Source organism: Lethenteron reissneri, unplaced genomic scaffold (assembly GCF_015708825.2).
Source record: "Lethenteron reissneri isolate LAM-NWPU_2019-01 unplaced genomic scaffold, ASM1570882v1 scaffold_669, whole genome shotgun sequence".
NCBI classification, from domain to species: domain Eukaryota; kingdom Metazoa; phylum Chordata; class Hyperoartia; order Petromyzontiformes; family Petromyzontidae; genus Lethenteron; species Lethenteron reissneri.
The window spans coordinates 9,767-33,345 of NW_026892191.1; the positions used below are offsets into that span (position 1 = coordinate 9,767).

Sequence of the window (23,579 nt, forward strand, 5' to 3'; positions counted from 1 at the left end):
TACTAATGTGTATTGTCATTTGTTTATATTTTTGTGCTTCAAAAACCAAAAAAAAAAGGTCAGAAACGGATTAACCGGATTTACATTGAACCCTGTGGGGAAATGTGCCTCGGTTCACGACCAATTCGGTTCGCGACCAGAGTCAGTTCACGAATTAAGTTCGTGAACCGAGGTATCACTGTAGTATGAAATTTAGATCAATGAAAAACCCATGGTTGTGTGTCAGTAAAACATTGCTGGAACGGTAAAACACTTTTTACAACAGCACACGGTTTATTTCCTATTTGTAACTAACACAATGTGGTGTGGCCCCTTGTCAGTGTTGGTAATGTTTGAGTTGCAGAGTCGTGAGAATGCTGATTTGGAATGTGTCTCATTCTGTGAAACGCAGCAGAGAGAAAGCGGGTCTCACACCGAGCAAAGACAAAGTCGTGGTGCACTGTGTGGCTAAAAGACGAAGTGGGCGTGCAGACATTCTCGTGAGGCAACGGATTCCCATTCGTGTGGAGACTTTAAATTCATGGATCCTCCTGATGATTGCAAAGAGCTCCCTTCGCAAGTCTTTATCGCAGATGTCGTGGCGAAGAAGCTCGGTTTATCAGGCAACAGCTGCGACGCGCCGGAGGTAAACGAACTTTGTTTTCATAGTCCAGTACAGGATGCAGAGGTCGCAAACGGGTTTTGATTCCTTACCCGTACCCGGCCGCACCAGGGTCGCAAATGGGTACCCGTACCCGGCCAGGTACAGGTAGCCGTATCCTACCCGTACCCTACCCGAAATGAGTGACAAACGGTTACTCACGGTTACTCACCAGTGACTCACGGCCTACCCGTACCCAGACGCACCAGGGTCGTAAACGGGTACCCGTACCCGGCCGGGTACGGGTAGCCGGGTATCGGGTAGGGTAGCCGGGTATCGGGTACCCGGTTGCAACCTCTGACAGGATGATCCATTCATAGATACAGCACTAAAGCCATACAAATATGTGGAACAATATCGAGAAAGCTATTTCAAAGCCTCTACACGTCCATCACCTATAACAATCCACTCGTTACATGTGTAACTTCGTGCATTGCTTTCCCAACAATCAGTCACCTGTGGAGAGGAAGTACTGTAATAGGGTCGTGAAAAACCAGGGCCCCTTAACATCGCCGCACCCCACCACACACTCGCAACTTATTTGGATTGGAAGTTGTCCGCGAGAGTCATTGCTGATGCGAATTCGTTGTTTCCCTTTGAAGTGTGATGGTGAGGACAGAAGCGATGCCATGCGTGGGGAATGTGACAGTGTTGCAGGAGACATCTCACTCGTGGATGTACTACTTGAAAAACAGCACAACCAAGACAATTGTTCACAGACGTTCAATCTTACTCAGAAAGACCCAGAACCACAAAAGTGGCTTCCCAAGAAGCTTACGCAACACTCGGCCTTTGTCTTGTGGGACTATATTGGGCTGTGACAATACTGGTCAAATGAAAACACACAATGTGGAACAATTGCTGCCTCGTGACTGGAATAAGAATACACTAAAGAGAACAGAATATAATCCTCTACACATCGCACAAAATGTACAGACTGAGCCGCATCACGGTTTTTACGCAAATATTGTAGGAAACGACATTCGGAGCTCGTCGAGAGGCAATTCTCAAAATGCAAAACTTCCAAAGCTCGATGGAACCATTCGCACGTTAACGTCTAATTCTCAAGCTGACGCACAAACAGGTTGCTTTCATTCGGAGGATGAGATAAAATTGGCTGATATCTTAACGGACGATTTAGAATGTACTATTACCACCAGAAAACCGCCAAAACCCACTTGTGCTTCTGCACTTTCGGAAGCAAATGACTCAAATGCTGCCTTTAGTGAAGAGGCTGACCACATCGCTCGCGGAAGAGCCGACGGTTCTTCAACAGCAAATGCGCTTGGAGTGGAAAATATAAAAGTAGCCGCAGATGTAGCCAACAAGGGCACGAGCATAAGAGATCGCATCAAGAAAACGCTCGTGGCAAACGCGTGGGCGGCAGCTACCCGCGTGGTCTCGCGCACCAGGCACCTGCAGGAGTCTGCGCTGTCGCACGAGAGGCAGATCGCCACGGAGACTTGTGCTGATGACAGCCAGTTTGAGATTGGGCCTTTCTATGGGCTTCCCACGAAGGTGCACAGCCTTCTGCAACAACAGCGTGGCATTAAAGAGCTCTACGGTAATGTTTGCTGTTTTTTACACTCGGATATTTACGCGAAACTGTCTCTCGGTTTTTTTTCATGCCAACATATCTTTTTTTTCTCTCGTGGGAGAAATGGTAATTGAATAGTATTTGGCGGACTTACTCTTTGGTTCTTTCGGTAAAGTCACGTAGAAAGAGAAAATAATGAATTAAATACTAGCAAACGACATTTCGATTGCAACACAAGCAATCGTCATCAGGTACAAATGAAAGAGAAAACAAAGCCTAGTAAACTTAGAATATAATGCAATACAACACAGATAGTCGGCTAACATAACGGTCAACACCCTACCTGGATTGATTACGCTCTTCCAAAGATTGCTAAATTTAAGAGAGAGATTAAACAGAACAGGAGACACACAGACAGACACATAAGCAGAGAGAGACAACACAGAGACACACAGAGAGAGACAAACAACATAGGCACACAGACACAGAGACACACAATATAGACACACAGACAGACATATAAGCAGAGAGAGACAACACAGAGACACAGAGAGACACAACATAGGCACACAGAGAAACGACGCCTCTGTGTCGAGGCCTTAGATAGAGAGAGGGGGTAGAGAGAGAGGGGGTGGGGGGTACAGAGAGAGGGGGGCAAAGAGTGAGGGGGGCAGAGAGGGAGGGGGGGGTTGAGAAATTAATTTTTAGTACATGGTGGAATTTTGCTAAATGTATTTTACCAATTTGTTTTTGTTATAACAGCATATCACTGCTTATTTGATTCGTACTGTAAACGTTTACACATCACCAGTGTCGTGATGTTAGCTGTCAAGCCTAATCCAATTTCTCACACATTAGGTGATGGTTGAAACATTTTTGTCGTCCTGCACGCAAGTTAATCATTTTAATCGGCGTTTTTGTTCTCTTAACGTGTAATAAGCCACCCGTTTGAAAAAAAATTAACCCGTAAAAACAAAGTTTTTCACTATAAATCCTTTATATGCATGGCGGCTAGAGTCCTCTCGTCCTCTGGCTTGAGATGGCTGCCACCTATCGGTCAGATGATTGCCTGCCACCATTAAGCAATTGGTAATTAAATATAATTTATTTTTTCCTAAAAAGTGTAAAAGTTAGGAAAAAAAATTTAACGAGAATAAATTGTCACGCACAACGAGTCTGTGTGCAAAATGTCAGCTCGATTGGATCACGGGAAGTGGGTTAAAAAACGACCGAAAGATTTGCACGGTCGTAAGCGCGCAAGCAAGCACGCAAGCACGCAAGCGAACTTAATATAAAGGATTTAATTACAATTGACACATTCACGTGTTTCAGATTCTGCCGTGCATTTAATCATTCTCTTTTTATATTTGTGTCGACACATGACGCCGCAAAGCCTGGCAGCACGACTGCTTGTCCCTGGACTCCGTGAGACGAGGGAAGAATCTGATTTACTCTTTACCGACAAGTGGCGGCAAGACGCTCGTGGCAGAGATCCTCATGCTGAGGCAGCTGCTCTGCAAGAGAACGGACGCTCTGCTCATTCTTCCCTACGTTGCCATCGTCCAGGAGAAGGTAACGATCGCTTTTGTACACGCACATTTCCACACCGACACAGCAGCATAAATGCGGTTATACGAATGACTCTTTGGTTCTTTCGGTAAAGTGACGTATAAAGAGAAAATGATCAATTAAATACTAGCATACGACGTTTCAATTGCAACGCAAGCAATCGTCATCAGGTATAAATGAAATAGAAACACAAATCTAGTATACTTAGAAATGTAATGTAATACAACAGAGAGTCGGATAACATAACAGTCAACACCCTACCTGGTTGATTACGTTCTTCCTGAGAATACTAAATTTGAGAGAGAGATTAAACAGAACCAGAGACATATAGACAGACATATAAGCAGACAGATATCACAGAGATACATAGAGAGAGAGAGACGTACAAAGGCACACAGAGAAACCACGTCTCTGTGTCGAGGCCTATGTTTTGTCTCTATGTAAAGTCCTCCAAGATAAGTCAACTGAGGCAGCCGGGAATTTGGAAGTCTCGTTGAAATATTTCCGTCTTGGCTTAGGAACAGATACTCGGATGCAGAGTACAATCTCGGGTTCATCAATTATTCCCACACGACACACAATTGTGATGTGTCGCCGCTGCTACTGCTGCTGCTGCTACTGTCGGGGTCGCTAGCCCCCGAGATCCCTCCCTCGATGATGCTTACGGCCGGGCTAACCTCATCAATCGCCCCCCCGCTGCTGAGCGAACCGCTGCTAGGTTCCTCACCCATGGTGTGGGAGCCGTCGCCCGAGGATTCCCCTCCCCCGCGGGTCCGCGTAGTAGGCATGGTTGGATACCGCGTAGTATTATGTCCCCCTTTACGCTACCACGATACCTCCCTTTCCTAATCGCGTACCTGCGACCCACACGGAGCGAACGTACGCACACACACACACCGCTCCGTGCACTCCAACTCCACACTGACTACTCGCGTTATGATCGTGCACCTGTATCACACACGGAGTGAACACACGCGACACCTACTCTCGCACCGCTCTGCGCAGCGCTCCCCCGAGGCGAGCCGCAAGCACTACAGAACCACTGCGTACACACGCTCACCCACGCGCTCACAACTGCACGACAAGATCACGCGAGACCACGCTTCGCTATTAATGATTTATTATCCGCTACCTGGAACTAGATGTTAAATCAGTGAGTCGACGAGGCTGGCCTACGCTGATACCTCTATACCTATTCCCCATTTATCTGCTATGATTCTAATTCACCTTCTTACTCACTGTTAAGTGTCCACGGCGGTCCGCTGATCCTTGTGCTAACCGCGTGCCTCGGTGCGTCGCACGGACGTCCGGGTCGCTGGCTCGAGCTGCGTCTGGTCGCCTGGCGCTGGAGTAAGAGAGCGATTTCCCCTCTGCGCCCCTCTATTTATCCTCCCTACCTCAAAGGGGATGCTGCGCTGAACAATGGGCTCGCGCACCTCGAGCCCGCGCACGGCGGTTCCGGGCGCTTTTGATCTGCTAATCAGTGAGCGGCGTTGGCGGCGTACATCCTAATTAATCCCTTACCCTTCCTAACAATGGGGCCTGCGCGCTCAAGCGTAATTATCCCAACCCTCCATGACTATGCGCAACAGCTCCTGCGGTCCCGCTATTCATGCTGTCCCGTCCCTCCCCTGCTTGCCCCGTCGACCCGTGGGGGTGTGTGTGGGGGGAAATGCGCCTCAACCGCGGTGGCCGAATGCCCCATGCCGCGACCACACCATATTAAGGCTGGTCGCAGCGCCGCGGCGCAACGTAGCACGGGGGAGGTCGTCCAATTCCCTGATCGCCGGAAACCGTGAGAGTTAACCCCGATAAGGGTTTTTTTTCGGATAAAAACCGGTCGGCCAGGTGACCTCCCCTCGGAGCTCTATGGGGGGGGGGGGGGGAAATGCGTGCGGGTGTGTTCGTGTGAGGTGAGGTGAGGGGGACGCGGGGTTGGCTCCGTTGCTTGGTGGTGGCGAGGTCGGGGATTTGGGCGCCTGCCGAACGGCTTCATGGCGGCGGCATCACACTACTACTGCTGCTACTACTGCTGCTGCTGCTGCTCGAACAGGTGCGGAGCCTGTCTGTGTTTGGTGTGGAGCTTGAAATCTTCATAGAGGAATACGCGGGAAGCAAGGGGCGCATGCCACCGCGAAAACACCGAAAGAAGAATTCTCTCTACATCGCCACCATTGAGAAAGCCCACAGCCTGGTCAACGCCCTTCTAGAGGAGGGGCGCATGAAGGAGATTGGCCTGATCGTTGTGGATGAGGTATGCGGCATTCATTATTTAATTACAGAGAATAATTGGCATCCTGCAAATGGCATTACAAATGTTACGTATTATGTTCATCATCGTCATAATCAGCCGTCGTGAATCTACTTCTGGATGAGGGCATCCCCAAGCCTCCGCCATCTTGCACAGGCCCACATGCAACAGTCCACCCAGCAGCAGCAGCACACGAGCTGTGACGTCAGTGCAATGTAGTGTTGAGTCTCATTTGCAGCGACGTACTAATGGTTTGATAATTGTTTTTTTACCCTTCTATCTGGCAACAAAACTGACACATTTTTACGAGGCGTCATGTTTGCATAGACCACAATACCTGCAGTCATAATACAAACAAAAAAACATAACTCTGATAATGATATGCACTGTCCTTGAAGTTGATTGGTCCACACCCAAGACAGCTTTCCTTAGAGCCTTTTGGCGTCATCTGGTCCAACCCATGTGAGACTAGGCTCTAAGGAAAGCTGTCTCGGGTGTGGACCAATCAACTTCAAGGACCATGTGAGACTAGGCTCTAAGGAAAGCTGTCTCGGGTGTGGGCCAATCAACTTCAAGGACAGTGCATACATTATCAGAGTTGTGTTTTTTGTTTGCATTCCGACCGCAGGTATTGTGGTCTATGCAAACATGGCTCCTCGTAAAAAAGTGTCAGTTTTGTTGCCAGATAGAAGGGTAAAAAACCAATTATCATGTTTTACTGGCAAATGAGGTCCCAATGGTGTACTATATGGTTTGTTGCGTGGTCTGTAGCTGCACATGTTGGGCGAAGGTGGCCAGCCGTGGGGCCACCCTGGAGCAGACGCTGGCCAAGGTTCAGTATGCGTCAAGTACGTTTGTTCTCACCCTGCAGTTATCATACATTACTGCGGGTTTCCAGTCGTCGTTGTGGTGATTCAGTTCCATCTGTGATTCAGTGTGGTGTTGCATTCGCTTGATTCTATTGCAGAAACAACTCAGGTCATCGGTATGAGTGCCACTCTGAGCAACATCAAGGACTTGCAAAAATTCCTGAATGCGGAGTTGTACACTAACGATTTTCGACCGGTAGGAATCACATTCATCTTCTTGGTTCTTTCGGTAAAGTCACGTAGAAGGGAAGTAATAAAATAATAAAAATAAAACAATAAAATAATTCTCACGACGTTTCGGCCACAACGCAAGCAGCCGTTTTTTTTTTTTGTCAAGACGCTCTTCACCCCTCCATCCCAGCTTAAATAGTCGCCCCAAGCCTGGGGTGTGTCATTCAGACTCTGTCTTCTCGACAGACCTGTTCTACACCTGAGGACGGCCGCTTGCGTTGTGGCCGAAACGTCGTGAGAATTATTTTAAAATGTTTTTATTTTTATTATTTTATTATTTCCATCCTACGTGACTTTACCGAAAGAACCAAGAAGATGAATCCCTGCAGTCACGAAAGCTTTACATCGAAAAGAATCACATTCTTATTATTATTATTATTGAAAGTTTAATTTTCATAAAAATGTTGCGCAACTGATGTGTGAAAGATACACGTCTTCAGCCTCTTACAAAAGTCTACATGGCTGCCGTGATCCTCACAGGTCCAGTTAAGAGAGTACATTAAGCTTGGAGACTCTATCTACGAGGTAAACAACAAGGCTCGGTGTCCAGAAGAAAGCTTCAGTTTTATCCGACTGCTCAGTCACAAGGTGAGTGCACAGACATCAATGGAAATAAAATAGGCACACAAGCTTTTGAACAGCTTTCAAGTTTAAATAACCTGTGAAATATATATCTGGACAGATGGATAGAGGAAGCAGACATTGCTTCTTCTTCTTGGTTCTTTCGGTAAAGTCAAGTCGAAGGGAAGTAATAAAATAGTAAAAATAAAACATTATACATAATTCTCACGACGTTTCGCCACAACGCAAGCAGCCGTCCTCAGGTGAAGACCAGGTCTGTCGGGGAGACAGCGTCTGACCTGGTTTTCACCTGAGGACGGCTGCTTGCGTTGTGGCCGAAACGTCGTGAGAATTATTTATTATGTTTTATTTTTATTATTTTATACTTCCCTTCTACGTGATGACTTTACCGAAAGAACCAAGAAGAAGAATCCCTGCAGTCACGAAAGCTTTAAATCGAAAGAGACATTGCTTGTTGATTTTGTTATTGATACTCTCCACAATGACGTGATTGATTATTTCTGAAATGCACAGTTACGTCTATTGACATTTCACGATGGGCTACATGTGATGGTTGTCAAAGCTTGTTCAAGAACGAGCCACTTTGCCATTCGCCTAGGTAGGTCCCTGCGGGCCACACGGTAGCAAAGCTCTCTTCCTACGCTACAGGAATTTTGCTGGAGCAGCCAGACCTGATGACGGAACGCTTGTGTAGCCTTCGAAACGTCGTGATTTAATGTAGCTGTAGTAGTAGGTTTTTACCCTTTTAAACTGGTACAAAACTGACCACCTTTATACAAGGCATCATGTTTGCAATAACCACAACACAAGTAGTCAAAAAGCAACAAAAATAAGCAAAAATAAGCAACTTTGATAAGATAATAATATGCACTGTCATCAGAGTTGCTTATTTTGTTTGCATTTTTGACTACTTGTGTTGTGGTTATTGCAAACATGATGCCTTGTATAAAGGTGTCAGTTTTGTACCAGTTTAAAGGGTAAAAGCCTACTACTATATTTTGCCACTGGTAAAAGAGAGGTCTCATAGTGTTAATGTAGTTGTTTTCACTTTTTTTATTTTTTACCCTTACCCCACGTGACTTTACCAGAAAAACCAGAGAGTTTGGTAGCAGAGCGTTCGCATTCCCCGGTTCTCACCGGCCAGTTATCACCACGACGCACTCCGTACGTGGCCCAAGGCGGTCGGCTGGTCACATGCCCCTGTGCTACGTCGTGGCTGCTGTGTGTGCTGCGGCGACAGTACGCAAGCGCAATGCTGAAGACGGACCCAGACCACATCGTGGCTCTGGTCACGAAGTCATCCCCGCTCACTCCTGTCTCGTCTTCTGCCCCACGAAGAAGAACTGCGAGAATGTGGCAGAGATGATCTGCAAGTACCTGGCAAAGTACGTGTACCTCTACATTGCAGTCGTACAATCTTGCAAGAGTTACTCCTTGATGTCACATTAGAAGGCAGTTGTTCGATGTATTTACGTCGGTGTGTCAAATATCTTTAACGTGCACAATGAGTTTTTGAGAGTTGCCTTGAAATACAATCTATACTTCAATACCAATGCAAAAAAAGCATCGTGTTTGTTTAACTGGAAATTCCTGAAGGCTCTTGTGCATTTCTTAAAAATGTTTACACCGATCTGTGCAGATTTTTTTGGTATTGTCCTCAAGGGAAAGTGACCTTGCAGGGGGCAGTCCGAATTCATTCCTGAGGACCCGTTCGCAAGTCTAATGGTTCATTACGAGCGGAACACAATAATGCGCTTATTTAAAATGCCCATCAGGTCAGTGTTGTGAAGTGTGTTACAGTTCAACAATAAGGAAAGCATTGTTAAAACTCATAAGGAATAAGAAATACTGTACTGTTACACTTGGTACTGTAAAAAGTACTGTATTGTAAATAAAACTAAAAATAAAGTAACACAAACAGAAAAAACACTTTTTTATTTTCATTTACCTTGAGTCCTAGGTCGTAGTCCGTAAGGGGGGGCAATGAGACCCCGGGGGTCCCGAATAAACAGAAGTCAAAATCGTAATTAACAAATTATATTTTTGGCGACTCTCTCCCACCGCGCACATCAACGCAGCGACCCACCAGAAATCATTCTTCTCGTTCTTCACCGAGCACCCGTCAGTTGCCAAAGTTGCCGTAGTCATAAATACAACTTTGATTAGAGGAATAGATTGCCGTGTCGTTCGTCTTCAACAGACCACACGTGACGTCGCAACGCAGTTTGTGCGAGAGCCGGGGGCTTATGGGACCCCGGGGTCCCGCCATAAGGTTTAATTGCGCGCACACGCACACGCACACACACGCACACACACACGCACACACACGCACACACACACGCACACACACGCACACACACCACACACGCACACACACACGCACACACACACGCGCACACGCGCACACACGCACACACACACGCGCGCACACACGCACGCACACGCACACACACGCACGCACACACACACACACGCACACACGTGCACACAAAGACAAAAGTCCCCCACATAGCCTTAACAGACTGTAGGAGCAAGTGCTGTTAGCGAGAAGTACTTTTGTAGACCGTTATGGCGCACGCGGGGGTGTGTGGCCAAAACCACGTCCGACCACCTTTGTCTCCCCAGTGGCGATGTTGACACACGGAGCCACTACAGGTGTTGGCTGTGGGCAAGAAAGGGTTTTATTCGCCACGACAGTTTGCACAGACAAGGAATGTACTATGGCAGGAAGGTGCATACATTCAACATGTAGGAATCTTAAAACTTAAATAAGTGGTATACAGTCTAACTATACTAAAATAACAAAGTCTAACTAATACTAAGGGGCTAAAGTATGTAAAATTTTGAATAAGTATACAATATAAGATGTACAATCTTAAAATACAAATAGGGTGACCTGTTGTAAATATGGCAAGGTGTAATTTTGTAGATGAAATGTTAAAGTGTAAAGTTCATTTTAAGCCCTTGGCCTTGCTGAAGAGGTCAACAGCGGATGGGAAGAAACTGTGTTTATGACGTGAGGTTTGGTCCTGATGGACCGCAGCCTTCTGCCGGAGGGGAGTAGCTGGTACAGAGAGTGTCCAGGGTGCGAGGAATCGGCCACAATCTTCCTCGCTCGCCACGATCACACTTTCCAACTCGCACGCGCAAACGCTCACTCCCAGCGCGAGAACGACCCGTCACATCTCGGTGAGGACCCGTACCCGTACACGGCCGCACCAGGGTCGCAAATGGGTACCCGTACCTGTACCCGGCCGCACCAGGGTCGCAAATGGGTACCCGTACCCGGCCGGTTCCGGGTACCCGTTCCCTACCCGTACCCTACCCGAAATGAGTGACAAACGGTGACTCACCAGTGACTCACGGCCTACCTGTACCCGGCCGCACCAGGGTTGCAAATGGGTACCCTACCCGTACCCGGCTGCACCAGGGTCGCAAACGGCTACCCGTACCCGGCCGGGTACGGGTAGCCGGGTATCGGGCAGGGTACGGGTATCGGGTACCCGGTTGCGACCTCTGGCCCCCACCCAGCAGCACATTGACAAACGGACTTCACAGCAGACGTCGACAGCGGCTGTCGACGTCGCCGCCTGGAGCGGAGAAAGCGCTCGCAGGTGACAACACCAGCGGCACCACCGCCCCCTTTCCGGCGCGTTCTGACCGCCCGCAGGACGTTCCTGCGTCACCGCGTGCAGGAGAAACGCGCGCTGCTCGCCGAGCTGCGGGCCGACGGGGAGCTGTGTCCCGTGCTGCGGCACACGGTCCCCTACGGCCTGGCCTACCACCACGGCGGCCTCACGGGCGAGGAGCGCCGCCTCATCGAGGAGGCCTACTTTGGCGGCACGCTCTGCCTGCTGGCGTGCACCTCCACGCTGGCGGCCGGCGTCAATCTACCGGCACGCAGGTTCGCCACCTCGGTCGTCGGTGCATTGCGGTGTCGGCCGCACCTCCGATTAGCACGGCTGGCTACGTACGGCGCGAAAGAAGTTGAGCGCGTGTGTACATAACCGCCGTGAAGTTAGCCATCAATCATGTTGTGAGTTGGGGGAGTGTTTTGGCATCGGCACGCCAGAGACGTTTAAAACGTGTAAATGAAAGATGTGCGCCTTCAATTTTAGATACTCATTCGCCACGCAGAAGCCATTGGCATAGCGCGGTAAAAAGTACGCGGTCACCTTGCACAAAGTCTCCGATGATTTTTAAGGTGGTACCACGTGTTGTTTGGCATGATGTTCTTGAAGAAGCTGTCAACACGTAGGGCGACATGTCGGACGTCGTGCCAAACGACAAGCGGCACGACCCGAAAGCACATCGGAGTGCTATGCGTCACAACCACGCTCGAATGTTTTTCTTGTTCGTCGATAACTTGTGGATCGTCTCCTGTGCCTCCTGCCCCAACGCACGCACCTGCCTTCAGGGTGATCCTCCGCTCCCCCTACATCGGCAATTCCTTCCTAAGCCGAAGCCAGTACAAGCAGATGGTGGGCCGTGCCGGGCGGGCGGGGATAGACGCGTCGGGAGAGAGCATCACCATCGTCAACAGCAGGGACAAGCCCAAGGTGTAGCGGCTGTTCTGCTGCCATGCTCCCAATGTTAGAATTAGCTGAAGGACGTCCCATTCAAAAGTTGAGCGTCTTGTTAAAATGATCACACCGGCCTACAGACCTTGTTCTTGTGTAGCGGAAGTGTGCTCTTTGTAATCGATTTCTCTGTCACCATTGGAACCTCCTTTGCCAGTCGCAAAATATGATTTAAAAAATTTACCCTTTTATCTGGCAACAAAACTGACACCTTTTTTACAAGGAGTCATGTTTGCATTGACCACAATACCTGCGGTCGGAATGCTAACAAAAACACAACTCTGATAATGTACGCACTGTCCTTGAAGTTGATTGGCCCACACCTGAGACAGCTTTCCTTAGAGCCTAGTCTCACATGGTGTTGGACCAGATGACGCCAAAATGCGCACAACTCAAAGACAACGCACCATCAGAGTATGAGAGCTCGGGGTGAAGCATTTACACCATTGGAACCTCATTTGCCAGAAGAAAAAATATGATTTTTCTGCGTTTTTCTACTTGTAGGTGGTGACGCTACTTGTGGGTGGACCATTTGAAGTTTGCCAGAGTAGCCTGGCACATGCAGATGGAAAAGGAGTTCAAAGCCTACTCCTGTCACTCATTGGCTTGAAGGTCAGTTTCTGTTCTGCTTATAACGTAAATTACGCACGAAATGAACTGCAGTGACGTTTCCATGGAAATGTTACGCAGCAACCAGGAGACAAGTCTGTTTAATAATACTCGGCACCTGTTTGTGTGTTTTTGGAGCCGATGTTTACCGTTTACAAACTGCTGGGGCAACAGATGCATGCATTTGACACGATACATTTGATATGAAACGGTTCGTGGTAGTTACATACTCAGAGTTTAAATAGATCATGCTTCATAATCAACGTTGTTGGGTTTAGATCGCCGCGTTATTTATAAATGTGTCGTAACCCTCCACCACCCGACACGGCCAATCAGTAAAAAAGTGTCACGTTGACAAAAGACAAAATAGTTCACTGCTTTAGCCCACCGGTGTGTTGAAGCGTGAAACCACAACATTTACAATTTGAGTAGCACGACGTTTCGCTGGTAATTGCATCCAGCATCATCATCGGGCAATTCGCCAGAATGGTGAGGCTCTGCTGTGTCTCCTGATCTTATATAGAGCAGCAGCAGCAGCAGAGTGATGTCATCATTAAGTCATCAACTCATCAGATCATGCTTGTTTGAGTGAACCCCAGGCTTGGATCGTCTTTTTAAGCTGGGTTGCAAATTATTTTGTCAAGGCGCTCTTCCACCTCCAACCCAGCTTAAATATATGCTAAACTCCTCTTGATATGCAAATTATTTTGTCAAGGCGCTCTTCCCCCCCTCCAACCCAGCTTAAAAACACGCTCCAAGCCTGGGGTTGTCATTCAGACTCTGTCTTCTCGACAGACCTGTTCCTCACCTGAAGACGGCTGCTTGCGTTGTGGCCGAAACGTCGTGAGAATTATTTTATTATGTTTTATTTTTCTTATTTTATTACTTCCCTTCTACGTGATGACTTTACCGAAAGAACCAAGAAGAAGACATTTATTGGTTTAGTAAAAATAAATGGTGCATATATATGTGTGTATCCCTTGCGATTTGAAACATTGTCACGATTTGGAGCAGTGATTCAAGAAGAAATATTTGTTTAACAATGTGGTGAGTTGTAATGCCAATAGAGGCTACAGAGTTCACGCAAATACATATTTCATGTATTCCTAGACGCACGATCAAGTGTGTAAGATGAGCGCAATGATGCATTTTTCTTGATGAATCCGAACCGCTACTCGCGTAATCATTTGCGTTGCTTGTTGACGATCGAACAAATATTACGAATTCTAGATTTGAAGCTTTCGTGACTTCAAGGATTCATACCCTTAGTTCTTTCGGTAAAGTCACCGTGTAGGTAAAAAATTAAATGAAAATGAATAAAAATAAAACGTGAATTTTAATTTCATTTTTTACCTACGTGACTTTTACCGAAAGAACTAAGGGTATGAAATATTACGAATTGACAAACCGCATTTACAACCCTTTGCTGGTAACAGATCGCAACGGACATCGACGCTATCCATCGCTTTTTGGAGACCACCCTGTTTGGGGTGCAGCAGCAGCAGCAGGAGGGTGGTGGGATGAAGAAAGTCAGGGATCTGTGCCGGCACTGCCTGCAGCAGCTGCAGCAGGCGGGCCTGGTGAGGCTCTGCAGGAGGTCCGAGGGAGACGCTGCTGCACCCTCTGAGCAGCTGCTGGAGGTTACCAAGCTTGGTCAAGCCACATACAAGGGTAGTAATATTCGTCTTCTTGCTTCTTTCGGTGAAGTCACATAGAAGGGAAATAATAAAATAAGAAAAATATAACATAAAAATATAATAATTTATTTTATTATGTTTTATTTTTCTTATTTTCGGTAAAGTCACGTAGAAGGGAAATTATAAAATAATAAAAATAAACATTGTAAAATAATAGAATATAATATATTTTTATGTTTTAGACTGCAGGGATTCATCTTCTTGGTTCCTTCGGTAAAGTCACCTAGAAGGGAAAAAAAATAAAACTTAATAAAATAATATAAAAAATATTTAATGTTTTATTTTTATTTTATTATTTCCCTTCTACGTGGCTTTACCGAAAAATTATAAAATAACAATGTATTTTATAATGTTTTATTTATTTTTTATTTCCCTTCTACGTGACTTTACCAAAAGAACCAAGAATATGAATCCCTGCAGTCACGAAAGCTTTAAATTGAAATCTACAAGGTAGATGTTTTTTTTGCGAAGCTAAATCTCACTTTTAAGGCAAGCCTGACATTTACTTTCAAAGTGACGCTGTAGTCGGCTTCGTGCACGAGCGCACGTGCACGAGCGCACGTGCACGAGCGCACGTGCACGAGCGCACGTGCACGCACGCAGTGTTCTAATGTCGTGTTTGTCTCGCAGGATCCGTCGATTTGGCTTTTTGTACCGTGCTGTACCGAGATCTAAAAGCGGGCGTTGAAGGCTTGGTGCTGAATAACTACCTGCACCTCATCTACCTGGCGACGCCGTACGACTTGGTCTCTCAGTGCAGACCGGACTGGAACACGTACATGCGACAGGTGTGGACACATTGCATCACGATATGTAACAACAATACATATAATCGGCTTATTTAAATGTTGAATTATAGATAACGCTCTGATTTGTGAAAGTGATAGCTTCTTTTAAGATTGTTATAAGGGTATTGAGATTGGTGGGCTATGTGTAGAAGCTTTAAAATTATCTTAATATATCACTATTATTTGAAATGGGTTATTCTGTATTTGAAAATGCTACATTCATTGTATTAAATGATACCCTTAATTCTAGATTTGAAGCTTTCGTGACTGCAAGGATTCATATTCTTAGGTTTTTTCGGTAAAGTCACCAGGTAGGTAAAAAATTTAAATTCATAAAAGTTAAATAAGATAAAAATAAAATGAATTTTACTTTTTTACCTACGTGACTTTACCCAAAAAATCTAAGAATATGATGCCCTTAATGAATGCTAAGCTGTTAAAAAAATGCACAGGACATGTGTTTGTTTGTTTTGTAGTTTAATCAGCTGGATGTGACGGAACAGAAAGTGGCCACGGTCATTGGTGTTCCAGAGAGCTTCATCGCCAGGAAAGTAGCCGGACAAAGCACAAGACAGGTGCCTAGGTTTTTAAGCCAAATTTTAATGGTTTTGATGTTCTTATTACCTGTGCCTACTTTACAATGTCAGAGATTTACACCATTGGAACCTCCTTTGCCAGTAGCAAAATATGATATTTTGCTTCCCCCGAGCTCTCATACTCTGATGGTGCATTGTCTTTGAGTTGTGCGCCTTTTGGCATCATCTGGTCCAACACCATGTGAGACTAGGCTCTAAGGAAAGCTGTCTCGGGTGTGGACCAATCAACTTCAAGGACAGTGCATACATTATCAGAGTTATGTGTTTTGTTTGCATTTTGACCGCAAGTGTTGTGGTTAATGCAAACATGATCCCTTGTATAAAGGAGTCAGTTTTGTCGTCAGATAGAAGGATAAAAAACAATTATCAATGCCAATGAAGTAGTGATATCTGGCATGAAGCTGTTGTACAGTGCCGCGTATTGTTTACAGCAGAGACGTGAACACCTCGTTAGATAACCTGTCGTAAAAGTATAAGAAAGGCATACAAGTTAAAATCATGCCATGGTTTTTAAATTAATACGAAACGTCGTGGAATCGTTTGTTTTGCCTTTGGGTGTGTGACAGAAAGCGGTGGACGAGCGAGTAGTGAACAGATTCTACCTGGCCTTGGTCCTCTACGCCTTGTACAAACAGACATCGGTGTGGAAAGTCGCCTCCAAGTTTGGCCAAAATCGTGGCTTCATTCAAAACCTGGTGGGATCTGCAGCAGCCTTTGCCTCCTGCATCATGCATTTTTGCCAGGTAAAGTGTCCGCATCACTGGACACAGTGGCATCTTAAGAGCCCATTGATATGAATCGTGTTCATCCGGTTATGATTGTGAACTGACCACCTGCAGTCTTTGTCTTTACCCTGAAGGAACTAGACGAGTTCTGGGCATACCAACTCCTGTTTGCTGATCTCCCACAAAAATCTCCTACTGTGTCAAGTCAGAATTGATTCCACTCATGCAGGTGGCTGGAGTGAAGGAGGTATGGACATGCTGCCACCACATCAGTCACACAGCGACACGTTCATCCAGTGACAATATTCAGATGTTTAAATGTTCGTTTTCTTCAAGTCCAGAGCCCGCCAACTGTACAAAGTTGGCTTGAAGTCCCTGGCAATGCTGGCCAACGCTGAGCCCAAGGATCTGGTGCAACAGATTGAGTTCCTGCCACTCAGAAAGGCCAAGCAGATCGTTTTCTCTGCCAAAGTAACCCTCCAACCTCCCACCCAGCCCCACCCTCCCCACCCTCCCCACCCAGCCCCTCCCCACCAACCCCTCCACACCCTCCCCACCCAGCCCCACCCCCCACCCAGCCCCACCCTCCCCACTAAGCCCCTCCCCACCCTCCCCACTCAGCCCATCCACACCCTCCCCTCCCCACCCTCCCCACCCAGCCCCTCCCCACCCTCCCCTCCCCACCCAGCCTCTCCCCACCCAGCCCCACCCTCCCCACCCAGCCCCTCCCCACCTTCCCCTTCCCACCCAGCCCCACCCATTTTTGGATGCACTTCGGACGGACGGACGGTCAGACGGACGGACACAATAATCCCCTGTGGGCTGGTGGAACCAGGTGGTTCCTGCCGGTACCAAGATTCTGATTTTGAGCCCCACCTGCGTTTTCTCTTTGCCAGCTCTTGCTGACGGACAGAGCTGAAGCGTTGCGAGAAGAAGCTGCAGAGCTGCTGGCCGTGCCCGCTCTCCCTCTCGCACTCACGTGACGACTTTGTTGAACTGCAGCAGGTTTTTGCTTTTTTAAACGCTGAATTTTAACGGTGTAGATCGTGTTCTAGATTTGAAGCTTTCGCGACTGCAATGATTCATACTCTTAGGTTTTTTCGGTAAAGTCACGTAGGTAAAAAATTTAAATGAATAAAAGTAAAATAAAATAAAAATAAAATAAAAATCAAACTCCCAAATCCTCAGATGATATACGGCCAATTTCCTCCAACAATGTGCTCGCCACACTTACACTTCCCATCGTGGTGCCTTGCGACAGACGCGTGTTTGTATGCTTGGACTCCTTTCGCATCGTATGTATCCAAGCGCGCTAATCGGAGGTACGGAGAAATGTTTCAGATGCGTGTCTTGATGTCCAGAGAAACATGTTGAGACAAATGGAGAGGAAAAAATGGTTGAGTTGCACAGACCAGGTTTTGCTATGATCTTCTGAGTACTGGAGTGTATGTTTTTTTTATGATTTAATATTTACAAATGCAAAATTCTGCAATGTAGACACATATCGTTTTTAGGGTAAAATGGAAACTCTTATTCGCTGTTATTTTCACCGATTATTGGAGTGGTTTGTCCTGATATTCATATTTTGTTGTGGATTAATGTCGCTGCGTGGCTAAAATCCGCGATTACCATTGATGGGTAATTTTGAGTGCCGCATTTACAGGTGAGGTCCCGCCCATCACCGCAACGTATCGGGAGTTCTGTACCTACTGAAGTAGCAGTCAGGTTCAACTTAAATAAAATATAAAAACACGAAATCTATATCTTTTTTAGTGTTACTTGTACAACTGAAAATGAAAAATGCACAAAACTTGTTTTTCCTAAGTATGCTGAACAATTTGTTCAGATGCTTAAGCTTCACGACATCAGCACTTGCAGCAGGTCATTTGTAATTCAAGAAAAATCCGTCAAACATTTTTTTGCAAATGGCATACGAAGTGCAAACCTAATGGCGAAGATAAGCAGCTGCATTGTCTACTGAGAGTGATCACAATGTCTAAGTAAAAATTCCCAATTATTTCCAATGGGACATGATCCAAACTGCAATGTGTAAAACCTTTGGTGCCACTGCAAAACATGCCGTACCACAACATTTGGGCATTTTAAGAATGAACGCTTGTCTCAAATTCTGAAGACGTTTAAAGTAACTGCATTTGAATATTTTGAAAACCCTATATTACATGCATACAGTACACACAGTAGAACACCATCAGTACAATTAAAGGTATTCAATTTGTAAAACTTAAATGGTGTAATGAAAAATGATAAAAGTTGCTCCTGTGTACAAAGAGTATTTCAGTTGTTTTGTTGCAAAAGAAGGCCAACATGAGAATTAGCTAGAAGAGGGAGGAAATAAATCTTTTGAAAATTGTTTACAAAAAGCAAATGAACACAATGTCTAAATGAAAAAGTAGGTGTTTCCGCCTCACCAACAGAGCACAGATCATCACAAACAAGAATAACCAAATAATGTCCAGATTTACACTTTTTAGAGCTGTCAAATGATTACAGATTTCAATTTTTCAAAAACCTCATCAGTTGCATACAAGATAAACAAAAAACATGCAACCAAATATTTAATAACGATGCAGAAAAACCTTCTACAAGTGGGTAACCGGGGCAGGAATTGCACAAACTCATGCTGTATTGCAAACACCAGCACCTCTAACAGACCTTTGTATTTTGTAATAATAAAATGTAAACTTGCACAACGGCCCATTGGGGCTACTGTGGCCTAAATCATGAATACAAAGTTTCGGTTTTAGCTCCATTTAGCCAAATATCTGCCAGTGACATACGTACACGCTGTGTTACAGACACCCCCACAGTTAACAGTTTGAATTAAAAGCAAAACACAGTACTAACCACTCCGCCTCCACATTACCATAATGGCTATTCTAGTAAACTATAAGCTCCGTAAAAATATGTCTATTCTTCAGATTAAACAGTCATGCATTTCTTACAGTGGACGCAGAAGATATACTGGTGCAAACAATAATAGATACATTCCTGCATCTAGTAGAGTACTGCCAACATGATAGTTTCCACAAAGATAAATGATGTGAAGTGCTTCAGTGAAAGCCGTGTAAATGATCAATAGCAGAAACAATTTTAAAACAAATTCTAGTTGCCATTATAATAGAAGCAAAATACACCAATTACTTGACAACCTCCAGCCAGAAGGCCAGAAATGTGGAGAAAATGAAGGAAATTGACAGGTCAAGCAAGAACTGGTAAATGGGAAGTTGACAAATCGGTCGTGATGCTCATTGTGGTGCATCTGGAAGCACGTAGAGGCTCCCCTCCCCACCCACCCAGCCCCACCCCCCACACAGCCCCACCCAGCCCATCCCCTCCCCACCCAGCCCATCCCCTCTCCACCCAGCCCCACCCCTCCCACCCCCCACACAGCCCCACCCTCCCCACCCAGCCCATCCCCTCTCCACCCAGCCCGACCCCTCCCAATTTTGGATGCACGACGGACGGACGGACACAATAATCCCTGTGGGCTGGTGGAACCAGGTGGTTCCTGCCAGTAATATCAGCATTGTTTGGGGACTCCTGGAATAGCAACGAAATTTCGCAGAACAAATGCGATGCAGTACAGCAAGTCCTCAACTTGCGCCGCTCCTATAGAAGCCGTTTCACTATAACGTCCCCAAACGAACTGGGGGACGTAATTAGATTTAAAATGCATTTGATTCATAAAGTTGTTTTGAACATTTAACGTCAAGAACGCCATCGTTCGGGACAGCGCACGTGACGACACGGCTCCCCCTAGTGGCCGCTAAAGCCACAGGTGACAACATCGCCGCCCACGCGATACTGAATGCAATCGATACTGAATACTGAATGCAATTGTACAGAAATGCATGCTAATGCACGATTTTTTATGAAACATTTTCAAATGCCTTATTAAAGCAGTTGATGTTATCCTCTTGGTTCTTTCGGTAAAGTCACGTAGAAGGAAAATAATAAAATAAAACAATAAATAATTATTTTATAAAAATAATTATTTTCTTCTTGGTTCTTTCGGTAAAGTCACGTAGAAGGTAAATAATAATAATAAAAATACAACATTTAATAATTCTCACGACGTTGCGTTGTGGCCGAAACGTCGTGAGAATTATTTTATGTTTTATTTTTATTATTTTATTATTTTCCTTCTACGTGATGACTTTACCGAAAGAACCAAGAAGATGAATCCCTGCAGTCACAAAAGCTTTAAATCAGTTGACGTTACACAACATGGAAATACATTATTTTGAACTCAAAAGCACGTAATAGAAAGAAAAACCTCAACAATTCCTTGCTGTGGGTAAACCGTGTTGCTGGTTGCGTACACACACACAAGCACACAGTTCCATCTTAGTAACAACAATACAAATATGCTGATAAATACTCTGTTTCTTTCGCTAAAGCCACATAGGTATAAAAAAATTAACCCGTAAAAACAAAGTTTTTCACTATAAATCCTTTATATGCGTGGCATCGGTTTTATTTTATTATTCATTTCTGTTTTTCTTGAGTAAGAGTTTCATTTTTATCACATTGGTATTTTAAATTAAATATGAAAAAAAAATTCCTAAAAAGTTGAAAATTTTGGAAAAAAATTTCACGAAAATAAATTGTCACGCACAACGAGTCTGTGTGCAAAATGTCAGCTCGATTGGATCACGGGAAGTGGGTTAAAAAAACGACCGAAAGATTTGCACGGTCGTAAGCGCGCAAGCAAGCAAGCAAGTGAACTTAATAAAAGGATTTAATAAACAAAACTAAATCACGACGTTTCGATTGCAACACAATCATCATCATCATCATCAGGTGGGAAAACCACAGCGAGAACATTGTTTTGCTACCTACGTGACTTTACCAAAAGAACCAAAGAGTACGGATCGCTGCAGTGACGACGTCAACTCCAGATCGCTGACAACCAAATCGTCCGTCGTGCCAGGCCGCCATGTTGGCCGGTGGGTGGGCAGCACGCGCCACGGGCGGACAGAGCCCTGATTGGCTGAGGCCGCGCGTGCGTCACGCCTCCCTCCCATTGGCTGCTGCTGCTGCTGGTCAACTCACCCGCCCACGTGGTCAGCACGTGACCTCAGAAACAGCTGCGACGTTCGTTTCAACGCCCCAGGCCTCTCCTCTCTCTCACCTCTCTCTCGTTTGCCTCCCTTACGACGCTTTGCTCGACATTGTTTGTGTTGCTCTACACCAACTGCTGCTGCTGCAGGTTCGACGGCGCTGGTGAATCCCGTAGCGGGTACGTGGCCAAACACGCGTCTCCTCCTCCCTGTCTACTCAGCGCTCACGCTGACAGACACTTGATCTCGTCCACATGTCTTAGCCACTCGGCGTTGTTGGATATGACGATGAGTAATTACTAACTTTTTTAAAAACACGCTTAATGAAATGTACCCTGCTGTTTGTAGATTTGAAGCTTTCGTGACTGCAAGATTCATATTCTTAGGTTTTTTCGGTAAAGTCACGTAGAAGGGAAATAATTAAAAAAGTAAACATAATAAAATAATATAATATCTTTTAATGTTTCATTTTTATTATTTTATTATTTTATTAATAATAACAATTTTTTATGTTTTATTTTTATTCTTTTATTTTTCATTAATAATATAATAGAATATTTTTAATGTTTTATTTTTATTATTTTATTATTTTTCTTCTACTCACTTTACCGAAAGAACCAAGAAGATGTACCCTACTATTTCTAGATTTGAAGCTTTCTGACTGCAAGGATTCATATTCTTAGGTTTTTTTCGGTAAAGTCACGTAGAAGGGAAATAATAAAATAAATAAAACAAAACAAATAATTATATTTTTTATGTTTTATTTTTATTAATAGATATTTTTTTATTATGTTTAATTTTTATTATTTTCCTTCTACGTGACTTTACCGAAAGAACCAAGAAGATGTACCCTACTATTTCTAGATTTGAAGCTTTCTTGACTGCAAGGATTCATATTCTTAGGTTTTTTTGCTAAAGTCACGTAGGTAAAAAAATTTAAATTAATAAAGTAAAATAAAATAAAATAAAAATCACGACGTTTCGGAGGCAACACAAGCTTCCGTCTTCAGGTGGAACCGTCACAGCCCGCTTACCGTATCAAGTAACTTATTTTACTTTTATAAATTTAATTTTTACCTACGTGACTTTACCGAAAAACCTATGTACCGTACGAGTAATGGAAGAACTCCAGCAAGTGGCCCCGAGGCTTGCCGTGACGTCAGGGGCCGTGGTGACTTACAGCCAACGTGAGTTGAGCGTGGACAATTAGAGCCAAGGCGAAACACGACATCTAAAATGACACTGGTCAACACACTTTGTCTGGCAATAAGATATCCATAGGTCTTAATGTAATTTTGGGCTGATTCCAAATCTGGCATCAGTTTTTGTCTATCACGTCAGTTTTTGAGATATCAAATATTTCATTTTCAATAAAAAATGTAGAAGAAAAATCTGAAATAAATGTGGATATCTACATAAAATGATATTTAAACACACTCTCCTAAAATACAGCGCCATATTTTAACACTAAAGCAGTCCCTGACTCGCAACAACTTGCAATCATAAGTGACAGAGGTAATTTGGGTAAAATCAATGAAATTGGGGTATGCCGATAGCATAGAAATGAGATGTGATAGAGCAAATCTGAGATCAGATTTGGAATCAGCACCCTGAAATTAGAATGTTGTATTGTTGTTGACCAGTGTTACAGACAGAATTTATTTTTCATCAATGTTCAGCGTTTGTGTTCCATGACGCAAGATTGTAAATGTTGTGGCTTGGCTCTCCAACACATATACGACACTATACACTACAGTATACTACAGTATACACTACTATACACTACACAAAAACACACTATACATATACACTGCTACTACA

The 23,579-nt window shown here is 44.9% G+C and overlaps 1 pseudogene; it reads left to right on the forward strand.

The window, feature by feature from the left end:
* Positions 1 to 353: 353 nt before the first annotated feature.
* On the forward strand, positions 354 to 18,363 carry LOC133340056 (helicase POLQ-like; annotated as a pseudogene).
* The last annotated feature ends 5,216 nt before the right edge of the window (positions 18,364 to 23,579 follow it).